Here is a 12,347-nt window from a genome sequence, read left to right as displayed (position 1 = left end):
ATCAAGAAGACCAGAATTCAAATCTCACTTTGTATATTTGTTAGTTCTGTGATCATAAGACAAATCCCTTAAACTCTGTGTCTTAGTTTCTTTTTCCATAAAAGGAGGATGATAACACTTGTGTTACCCACACCTTACAATTCTTCCTTTCATTGATACTGGTTACCTGATTCTTGGCAAGACATTAAAAATTGCAGAGAAGGTGCCAACCTGCATTGGTAGGCAGTTTTTTAACCAGGGAGTTCCCTATATCATTGAAATTGTAGGTATAAACCCTATTCCTATTATCTACTTCACTGGGGTACTTTGAGGATTAAATGAGAAAATGTCTATCAAGTCCTATATAAATGCCAGTTGTTATTTCATGAATTCTGTAACTGAGGATGCTGAGTATAGACCACTAAAATCATCCTCCTTCTACTGTACAGGGTTGTACTTTAACTAACATGTATAGAAAAGTATCTTTTCACTGTACTCATAGAAATACCTTTAAATTAGCTCTATAGTAGACAGAATGTAGCAATAGCTAAGCTAGCATTTATATAACATAAGACTTGTGAAATTTCATTAATTATTATTTCATTTGATCCTCATAGCAATCACATGGGGTAAGTATGATGATTATTATCCCCATTTTAGAGTTGAGTAAACTGAAGCTGAGAGAGACTGTGATTTACCCAAGGACAAACAGCTAATAAATGTGAGGTGAGATTTAGACTTAGGTTTTCCTTTCTCTAAATCCAATGCTTTTATCCACTGTACTCATATAAATTCCATGAATGTAAGGACTATTTCATTCTTTGCATTTTTATTCCTAATATATAGCATAATACTTAGTATGTAGTAGATGCATCAAACTCCATCAAGTCACAGCAAAGTTTTGGCAATCCATCTCATCAACACCTTCAACACTACCAACAAACACTTCTGATTCTGTGTCTGAGTCACTGAGTCTGATGCTAAACAATAAGACATTGCCTTTATTCTCATCCTGGAAACTGCTTTATCTAGTTGGGAAGATAAAACCTACCCTAATGAAAAGTTTCCATATCCAAATATAAGGAAGAACAAATAAAAGAGACTGGATGGGTAGTAAATGTTTTACAGAGTTAAGAAGGAAAAATAATCATTTATGACTGAGCTGGGCAGGAAAGCCTTTAAAGAAGAGGTGGAACTAAATCTGACCTATAAAAATTGCTTGGGATTTTGTTAGAGAGAAGATGTTGTTAGTAAAGGGGAGAGAAACAATGTGAGAAAAAAGTATGAAAGCAAAAATGTATGAGATATTCACAGAACAAAAAGCAGATTAGTTTGGGTAGAATGTAGAGTCTATTTGGACCAGCTTATGCAGTGCTTTGAATGCCAGACTAGGGAGCTTAGACCATAAGCAATGAAGAACCAACAAATATTTTTGAAGTCAAGAAGCATTTATTAAGCACTGACTATATACAAGACACTGTGCTAAGCCCTGAAAACACGAAGACTACCCCCTCTCCCCTCGAAATCACAAAAAACCAACCAAACAACAACAAAAACACCAGTCACTGCTTCCAAGTAGTAATCTTGGATGCTTTTGGAGCTATGTTTTGGGAAGATCTATCTAGTTAAATGTGTAGGATAGATTGAAGGTAGCCTGGTGTTAAAAAACTATTGCAGCAGTACAGGAAAGAAATGAAGACTTATGTTTAGTCCTTATTATGTATGTTCTAAGAACTATCTATTAGTGAAATATGTTGGAGATAAATTTGCCAATGATTAATTTGCATGTATAGAAAAGTATATTGGATATTCTATTATGTTAAACTGGAAGTCTACTATTAATCTCATCTCTATCCCTTTCCTTCTTATTCTGCTTTTCCAAACTATACACCCCTATAGGTGGCTACCTATGTTATGTGATTTGATGCATCAAAGGGCTTTCCCATCACCATCTTTTATTTAAATCCCTTGTCAACCTTGATTTTAGAGTCACTCTTTTTTATTAAGGCATTATATCTTAAGAAAGCTCCCATTAGGGGGTAGCTTGAGTCATTAGCAGTTGTTAATACATGAGCATGATAAAACATCATTTCTATAGACTTTAAGGTTTCCAAAGCACTTTCCTTTAAGTTTCTGAGATTGGTAGAACAGGTATTATCCTTATTGTGTAGACAGAGGTTCAGACAAATGTAGTAACTTGCTCCTGATCACAAATAGCTAAGAAATGGCAAAGGCGGTATTCCAACCCAAGACTTTCCTGATATAAAAAGCCTAGTATTTTTCCTTCCTATAGCAAGTCAGTTCTAACATAAGGTGATTTCTCAGATTATCAAAGTGCCACTTACTGGATATAGAAAGGAGAACAGTGTGGGAAGAGAAAAATTTGGAGTATGAGGGCCCTTAAAAAGCGGATTAGGTGAGGAAGCAGAAGTGAGTGGGTGGTAAAGGGGGGTGGTCCCTGGGACCTCAGAAGGAGCTTTGTATTTGAGGGGTTGAGGCTGAGAAATGATGGGTCAGTGGAAGGGGAGGCCACAGCCTTTTCCTCTTGCCACCAAGGCCACAGACTGGCCATCAGAGTAACTGTCCTATTTTCCCAGCTATAATGATACTGATTGGCAGATGAGCCAGCCATTGAAAGAGGATAAAGGAATGCTAGTTGATTTTGAATGTGCCTTCTCTGTTCCCTCTCCTCTGCTAAGTAAGCACAAGAAGTGGGTTCAGGGAAGCATCTTCCAGTGAGAAGTATGCCCTGGAAAAGTTAGAGTAATCATCATCAATAGGAAGTCAGTTGAGTACTGCTTAATGTCTCTGCTACCAATCTGTAAGTACCTGGTGATGATGAGGAAGAAGAGAAGAGGCTTACATAGGGTCTGTATCTCCCCCTCCCCCCCTTAATAGTTAGTATTCAGTCATGCTGTGGCTCACATGACTCAGGTCTAAGTTTCTTGCTTGAATTCAATATGTTTCTGAGTAAACACAATGGGAAGTGTCCTAGAGTTTAAAAGAAGGAGACTCAAATTCAAACTTATTAGATTTGAGACATTAGGCAAATCACTGCTTCTCCATGAGCCTTAATTTTCTCTTCTATAAAAATTAGAGGATTGCACTATATGAGGTCTAAGAACCTTTACAGCTCCAACATTCTATGTGCTAAGATCTTTTCTAGGACTACCCTTCAATATTCTTAGCTACCTTCTAGTCAATGTTTTGTGTCTAAGTTTTTTTCCCAAATACCCTACTTCATATATTAAGGCCCATTCCAGGTCTGATTTCCTATGTTTAATTTTCTAAGGTCCTACTCTGTTCTAGCATTACATGATTTTGATTCCTCAGAACTCCTGTAATAGTTACTGTCTGCTTCTATCTTAGTACAAATTACCTTTTAAAAAAAATAAAGAGCATTTCATTTTTTCCATTCCTTCATGCAAAGACAATTTTTATTTTATTTTATTTTATGTACATTCATTATATATACATTTCCATATTAGGTTGGAAGAGAAAAATCAGAACAAAAGGGAAAAAACATGAGAAAGAAAGAAATAGAAGAAAAAAAAATGAAAATAGATCAACATTGAGTCTCTATGTGGAGACTTTCTCTGGATGTGGATAATAATATCAAAAGTTTATTGGGATTGCCTTGGATCACTGAATTGCTGAGAAGAACCAAGTCTACCACAGTTGATCATCAAATAATCTTTTTGTTGCCATATACAATGTTTTCCTGATTCTGCTTGCTTCACTCAGTATTAGTTCATGTAAATCTTTTCCAGGCTGTTCATTATTTGTTATAGAACAATAATATTCCATTACATTTGTATAACTTATTCAGCCACTTCCCAACTGATGGGCATCCACTCATTTTCCAATTCTTTGCTACTACAAAAAGGGCTGCTACAAACATCTTTGCATATAATCTCTTTGGAATACAGGCCTAGTAGTGGTACTGTTGGATCAAAGGGTGTACACAGTTTTATAGACCCAAATTATACTCCAGAATGGTTGAATCATTTCATAGCTCCACCAACAATACATTACTGTCCTAGTTGTTTTTTTTTCCAACACCCCCTCCAACATTTATCATTATCTTTTCCTGTTATCTTAGCCAATCTCAGAGGTGTGAGGTGGTACCTCAAAGGTATTTTAATTTGAATTTCTTTAATCAATAGTGATTTAGAGTATTTTTTTGTATGACTATAGATGGTTTTAATTTCTTCATCTGAAAATTGTCTTCATATCCTTTAATCATTTATCAATTGCGAATGACTTGTATTCTTATAAATTCGATTCAGTTCCCCATATATTTTTAAAATGAGGCCTTTATCAGATATAGAAGATGCAAACTGTTTCCCCATTGATTTCTGCTTCCCTTCTAATTTTGGCTACATTACTTTTGTTTGTACAAACTCTTTTTAATTTAATGTGATCAAATTTATCCATTTTGCATTTCATAATGTTCTCTAGATCTTCTTTGACCATAAATTCTTTCCTTTTTTAAAGATCTGACAGCTAAACTATTCTTGGTTCTCCTAATTTGCTTATGGTATCACTCTTTACGCTTAAGTAATATACCCATTTTGACCTTAATTTTGTGTGGGGTGTGAGATGTATGTCTATGCTAAGTTTGTGACATACTATTTTCCCAGTGTTCCCAGAAATTTTTATCAGATAGTGAGTTCTTATCTCAGAAGCTGGAGTCTTTGGATTTACAAATAGTAGATTACCATAGTAATTAATTATTGTGTATTGTGTACCTAGGCTATTCCACTGATCCACCACTCTATTTCTCAACCCGTTGTTTTTGCTGATTGCTGTTTTATAAGAGAAGTTTAGATCTGGTATTGCTAAGCCATCATCCACTGCATTTTAAAAAATTAATTACCTTGATATTCTTGACCTTTCATAAAAACAATTAAAATTCATTAAAAAAATTTTTTTGAGTAGCAAATTTTCTTTCTTCCTTCTTAATATTCCCTCTCCCTAAGAAGATAAGCAATTTTATGTAGATTACATAAGTACAATCATGTAAAACATTTCCATATTAGTTATGTTGTGAGAGAAGAAACAGACCAAAAGCAAATACGAACACACATACATACAAACACTCACAAAAGAAAGTGAAAATCATGTGCCATCAGTTCTCTCTGGATGTGGATAGCATTTTCCAACATGAGTAATGGATCATTGTATTGCTGAGAAAAATTAAGCAGGAAAGTTTCATGGTCCTGACTAGACTGTATGTTTCTGGAGTACAAGAAATGTGTCTTATACTCCATTCAGACAAAAATCTGATCCAGTGCTAGTACATGGTCTGTGCCCAACTGCCATCTGTTATTTACAAAGTTAGCAAAGTTATTCGTCTTTTTCCATATATGTAAAATGATTTTAAATGTTTATTATTTGTAATGTAAAATAATAATTATATTCTTATAATGAAATAACATTTATAATCATAATTGCTAAGTGTGCTTTAAAAAACTTTGGTCTGTTTATGAATATATGCATTATGCATGTACATGTATCTATCACTCATATTTGGTGTGTATCTATGCCTTGTACATATATACCTGTATGTATGCATTCATGTGTTTTTATTTGGTTTTGATCTGATTCAGCAAATAAGGGTCCAGCAAATGTTTGAAGTTCATGGTTCAGTTCAAGTCCCTTTTGAGAGTGCAGAAAGAGAAGGTTTCTAGGACCCAGCTAGTTTGGTCTTCTTCAGGCTCTTCAGAGTGATTACAGGGTGGGAGGTAGGATTCTGGGTTTAGTGGTATGTATGAATGAGAGGGAGAGAGAAAATCTGAACTGAAAAGACTTGTGGTAGAATAGCTCTGGCGTCGCCAGGCAACTGACCTGACGCAACCAAAAAAAAAAAAAAAAAAAAGTCCCTTAAAAAAAAAAAAAAAGAATAGCACCGCGAATTCACAGGAGCATGGGAGAAAAGGGAGGGAGTGAGAGGAGAGGGAGAGGCAGCTACTGAGACAGTAACCAAAAGGCTAGGAAGCAAGTAAAACCACACCACAAATAACAAGTTGGGTGTATGGAGGAAGAAGACTGAGAAAATATGCCTCTGGAATATTAAACGGGATGGCCTCATCTGTGTGTGTGTGTATGTATGTGTGCGAGCCCCGGGCACTCTGATATGTGGATGTGTACAGCAGACAGAGGAGCAGGACCTGAGACTTCTGCTGCCACTGGCATTTGAAGGACCTTGATCCCTCCTCCGGGTGAGTTTCCCCATCTGAACATCCTCCTCAGACAGGTTCCATTTGGAAGAGTTTGAGATAGAGGTTTATCGTGAGATTGAACAAAGCTACAGCAAATATTCTTATGGGAAAATGATTTCGCTTTGGCAGGGATGGGAGAGGACAGCCTGAGATGTATGGGACTTTTTTTTTTCCCTGTATGTCTTGGTTTTCTTAGCTTCTCAAGCATCATTTACCAAAATTGAGTTGGAAGGGGGAGGGGAAAAGGGAGAGAAAGAACAATACCAACCCCCATCCCAAAGTATCTCTCAGTGGTGTCTCACAGACCTATATGTGATTAGACTAACATACACAACTAATACAGAGAACCACGTGCCCAGAGGAAAGTGGAGTTGGGGGCTGATGACTCATCTCCTTTTCTTGACATCATTTAATATAGGGGAATCCCTGAGGATAGAAAGACTAGATGGTTTGGTGATTAGAGTTGGACAGCTTGGTACCAGAATTATTTCCCTAACTCTATTCCCAGATGTCATGGCAGGGTATCTAACCCATGTGTATCCCAGGCACAAGGAAATGAAAGTTTCTGTTAGTAACTCCATCAAACAACAGCTCAGAGTCCAGGGGCCAAAGGGTCAAAGCTGATGGATGAGAGGCAGTTGTTCAGCAGATAGCACATTGCAAGGTCAATAATTGAAATTTTCATACCTATGACTGCTTGAGAGCCTAAGACAAAGTCAGAAACTCCCCATCCTAAAGGGACCATGAGACTTTGCCTAAGTCATAAGCATTGGAGTTTCCTTAGTTTGGGCCTTTTTTTTTTTTTTTTTAACCAAAAAATTCCTGTTGCTTCTTTTTGGTTGTTTTTGTGCTGAATGATGCTTAGACATGGGCTTGTGGTCTTTGGTTATCACTGGGCTGATTAGCACAATGTCTGGCACATGGTAAACCCTATTGGTTATTCAATGATTATGCAAGGCAACTTAGCTCTGGGTTGGTGGTAAACAGATCCCCCACTCCTTTCTTGATTCCAGACCTCAAGCAGTCTCCCAAACCAAATTTCTCCATAAACTCCTAGTAAGCTTTTGGATAAATATGACACCCCTCTCTCCCAATGATTGCTTTGGAAAGCACCTTGTCAGCAAGAACTTATTCCAGATCCTACTGACTGAAGGAAGCAGGGATGAGTTGGCTTACAGGGACAGTTTCTCCTTTGATCTGTTGAAGCCAGTTCCTATTAACCCTTCACCCATAAGCCAAAAATATAGAGAAAGCTGAACAAATTCCTGGGAAATAAAGGCAGATGTGGTCATCTCTAGTTTGGAAACATTCCACATTGTAGAAGTTATGGGATAAGGGTCTGTGGCTTCTGCTGCTGTTGGGTTTTTTGTTTTGTTTTGTTTTAAAAAAATCTCCACATAGATGTCTGAAGTTATTCTCAGAGGGAAATACTGACTTTCTTGTCCCTGGTCCTGTGACTTGAATTTTCTACTCACTCAGCACCCAGGGGGTAACTTCTTTCCATTTTCTGTTCTCTTTCCTTGGCTCTCACAAAATGATCTCACAGAGTCATCTCTTGGTTGAATCTGGGTCTTTTTTTTCTCAGAAACTTAAAATACTTTGAAATAGAAAAAAGTAATATGATTGAATCCAGCTGACTTGAAGGACAGACATTAATCTTCCCCATTTTAGCCTCCTGTTCTCCTCTCTCATAACCAAATATTGCCCAAGGACTGAAAATTCCATATACATTAGCATCCTTGCTCTTTTCTCTGCCTATATCCCAGTTTTATTTGTCATTTAATTTACAAACATTATGGTAAATGACTTGCTACAAGGAGATCTTTAGCAGCCTGACCATCCCCTAACAAGTGGCATCATAATAGAAAAAGTTGTTGATCAGTGACCTTCCTGTATCAATACACAGGATTCTTTCCAGGGTAAGTCACATAATCTCATGATACTGAGTCAACAAGTACTTTACTGGCTGGCTCACTGCTTGTGTATGTACTTCCTTTGGATACTAATGAAAAACTCACTTTGGGTCTATTCACCAATTCAGTTTTCTTTTGCCAAGCCATACTTTTCCCTCCTTAAGCAATGACTACTTTATGGAACCTTGTGTGCCTGTGTTGGAGTTTGGAGGAGGGTGTCATGGCTAAAAGACCAGGTGCTTGAGGTGGACAGGGTCAATTGCAAAAGGGAAAAGGAACAAATGAAAGGTCATGAAGGAGATGGGTTCAGATTTATAGGTATTAATCTGGAGTGTGTGGCAACAATGCTGATGCTATCCTTTAAACTCCTCTTCATTTTTGCTTGTCATTAGTCCACTCCTTTTTAAAATAATATATTTAATTGTTATAATAACTTTTATTGTAACATTTTATTTGTTTGTTTAATTTTTATTTTTTATTTGCATGTAAGTCACTGTTAGTTGTATGCCATCACTTATTTATGCCCACATGGGCCTCTACATTGCCCTGATCTACATGGATCATTTGTAATTTTGATTCTTTACAGACTGTGTTCTTGCCTGGCTCTGTTCATTGGGCCCCTTTTTTACAGAGCACATTGCTCTGCTGGTGAGTAACAATCTTGACTAATTCCAACTTTTGACTTAGCTGAAATCTTTGACTAAAAAGATTTGGAAGTACCCCTTCAAAATCCTTGATATCAGGACCCAAAAAGCCTTAATTTCTGTTTTGTTCTCCCAATCTTAGCTCTGAAACCTGCCATCTCCAGATAAGCAAGACCCTAGCTCGCATCAACCCTTTTTTCATCTGGATGACTCTCCTAGTTTTTAAACTCTCAGCTTCTCCTGCAGTAACCCAATAAGGAAATTCATTTCCCAGGGTAAATCTATGATCTCTACTATTGAGAGATGAAAGTGATCATTTAAATCCCCAATGTTGTTTTATACCTACAGCAAATATGGCCAGTCCAATTGAGTCTGGGGCTTTGCCCCACATCCTTGCTGTATGAATATTCATAGAATTTTCTAAATGCTATTCATACTACTCTCTTTTTCATTTTCAACAATTAGTCCAGCTTTTTGTCTATCTGAAATTCTTGTCCAAGATGCACATACTGATGGAATAACTCAGTGCTCTACCCATCCAGCTGTATGCCACAATCTTGAAAATTGTATATTTTTCATTTCCTTGGTTCTTCTTTCATCTTCTTTCACTTCCACAGTTAAGTACCAGGTTAATGATGTCTTTAGACTGGCTATGAATCTCAAAATTGCCCTATGATAATCTGGGGCTGAATACAATGAATAAAATGTCATCTACAAGCAAGAATTTGGAGGACCTCTCTATGCAGGTCTTTATTAATTTTAAATTTTTTTAAAACTTATTTTGATAACTTAATTTTAGAATTATTGGGCTCCTTTATAAGCCTATATATTTTACTTTATTCATTTAAAAACATTGCTCTGATGAGGGGGTCCATAGGTTTTACCATAATGTCACTGCCAAAGGGATTCATCTCACACACACACACACACACACACTCTCTCACATATATTGAAAGGGTCATTTCTCTTCTATTAGGACTCTGCACAACAATTCATGGCTGAGGTAAACACCTTCTGCAATCCTAGTTGCCTCAATTGCCAAGCAAGCATTAGGTAAACAATTGTATCTCTGTGGTTGCATATATCAAGGAATACTGTATGCCCATTATATATATGTGCTACACCTTGTAAGGGCAGAGCTTACAAGGCTACATTTTGTTCTGCTGAACCTGCTGCTTTTCAAAAATAAACAATAAACAATAGACAAAGCCAGCTATTGTATCCTCTATCCCCCCCCAATCAATTGTGAGCTGTGTCCTGCTATAGACAGCCATATACAGTAACCTTAGTGTTTTTGTTTTCTTCAAGGATAATCTCAATATATATATGAATGAGGACAGTTTCATAAAGATTTATAGAGACAAGAAAATAGCCCTACAGAAAAAAACTCTCAGTGATTTTTTCTCCTCATCCCCTATTCTTTTGGAATTTTCTTCTCCTCCAGACAACTTAAAAATGAATCCTTGATTGCCTCCAGTATGGACTCATTGCTTTATATTTGATTATGTTTGACTCTTCATGACCTCATTTAGAGTTTTCTTGGCAAAGATATTGGAGTAGTTTGTCATTTCCTTTTACAGCTCCTGGCTAGATGAATAAACTGGGACAAAAAGAGTTAAATGATTTACCCAGAGTTATACAACTAGTAAGAGTCTGAGGCCAGCTTTAAACTATGGAAGATGAGTCTTTCAGACTTCATGCCTGGCACCTGTCCACTTTACCATCTAGCTGTTCTTCTTGTATTATACGAATAATTAAATTATGCTATTTTGATTTCATATGATGTTCCATATCAAATTAAACAATGTATGTAAAGCATTTGTAAACTGAAATTTTTTTTTTGTAAATTTAAGCTACAAGAATCTCTGAATCTTAGAATTAAAAACAACTTTACAAAGACTACTTTTTCCCTTATTCATATGATTTTCAACCAGAATCAATCAATCAATCAATAAATGTTAAGCATTTGCTATGTACCAGGTAGTGTGCTCATCTTTGGAGAACAAATGCAAAAAAGAAAGACCAATTCCTGTCCTCAAGAAGCTTATAATCTAATAGGAGGAAGAGAACTCACAAAGGGACTTGGGGGAATGAAGACAAAAACTCAAAAAAATTCAGCTGGCCTAAACACTCTTTCAAAATGGAAATTTTGGGAGGAACTCTCTACTCTCCATTCAGAGAGTTCCCATGAACAGTGGGAGGATGTTAAAAGTACCAAAACTGAGGTCCTGAGGTCATAAAAAGGAATTAGATATGAAAGAAAGCTTATTAAATACTTAATATGTGCCAAACACTGTGCTAAACACTTGGGTACAAATTTGTTGTTGAGTCATTTCAGTCAGGTACAACTCTTTGTGACCCCATGTGGGGTATTTTTGGCAAAGATATTGGATCGGTTTGCCATTTCTTTCTCTAGTCATTTTACAGGCAAGGAAACTAAGGCAAACAGTGTTTAATGATTTTTTTCTAAGGACACGGTCATTAGCTAGATTTGAACTCAGGAAGTCTTCCTGACTTCAGGCCAGCATTCTATCTAGCATTCTATCCACTGTGTTACCTAGCTGTCCAAGGTATAAGTACAAAAAGTCAGTCACTTTCCTTAAGGAATTTATTCTAATAAAGAAAACAACAAAAATTGGGGATAGTAGCTAAAGTAGTTTGGAAAACTATAGACTAGTGCTGAGTAGAGTCATAAGAGAATAGCTTAACATAATTTTAGTAGTAGCAAAGTCAGGATTGTTTTGATTATGATTCCAGAATTGGAACGTGGGTTGTATATAGTAGAGGATGGTTGAGGATTCAAATGTTGTGAGATGGACAGATATTATGGAAATATAAAGGGTTCTATACCATCAGCAAACAGTCATTCAGGTCTTATTTAGTCATTCATTCATTTATTTTATTGATTAATTGATTGATTTTTGTCAAAAGGTAAGCTTATTTAAAGGAAGAGATTATAGATAAAATAAGAGGTAAAATAAGCACCAGGAATGAAATATGAAACAGAATTGGGAGAGTGTATAATTAGCAAGGAAAAGACAAGTCTCCAGGAGAACTCATGACACAAAGGAAATACTCCATGAGGTGGTAGTTAAGCCATTGACGGGCAGGTTAGATTCAGGCCTTATTTAAAGACCCACTCTAATGAAAAGAATTCACTACCTCCTGAGGCAGTCCATTTTCACTTTTATTTAATTTTTAGTTTTTAGATGGTATTTCCTTACACAGCTCTGAAATTTTCTTCTTTTACATTTTTTATTCCCTTTTCCTAATTCTGCCTTCTGGGACAAAATATACATCTTTCATTTCTCTCCCAGGTGATAAATCAACAAATGGCCATGTTCTACACATAGGTCTTCTCTTCTCCTGGCTAGACATCCCTATTTCTTCATTTGATCCTCATATATCATGACCTTGAGGCTCCTTCCCATTTTAACTTCCTCTGAATGCTCTCCCTCAATACTTCCTATATCTTCTTCCATGTAATAGGACAACTCCACAGACATAATAAGCCAGTGCCCTCCTTAACCTGTGGTAGCCTAGGTACTTTATAGGTTGTTTCATCTAATTTCCTCTGGGCCTGAGCC

At 36.6% G+C, this 12,347-nt stretch overlaps 1 protein-coding gene across 1 annotated transcript in view; it reads left to right on the top strand.

Moving 5' to 3' along the window:
- Positions 1-5,610: 5,610 nt before the first annotated feature.
- FAM167A (family with sequence similarity 167 member A) overlaps positions 5,611-12,347 on the top strand; it is a 56,792-nt gene continuing 50,055 nt past the window's right edge. The window contains exon 1 of the mRNA XM_051975965.1: positions 5,611-6,203. The gene's annotated coding sequence lies outside the window, so the exon portion shown is untranslated. The remainder of the gene's footprint in view (positions 6,204-12,347) is intronic.

This window comes from Antechinus flavipes, chromosome 2 (genome assembly GCF_016432865.1).
Source record: "Antechinus flavipes isolate AdamAnt ecotype Samford, QLD, Australia chromosome 2, AdamAnt_v2, whole genome shotgun sequence".
Taxonomy (NCBI): domain Eukaryota; kingdom Metazoa; phylum Chordata; class Mammalia; order Dasyuromorphia; family Dasyuridae; genus Antechinus; species Antechinus flavipes.
Note: the sequence above shows the minus strand (reverse complement) of the source record. Positions and strands in the feature narration are given on the sequence as shown.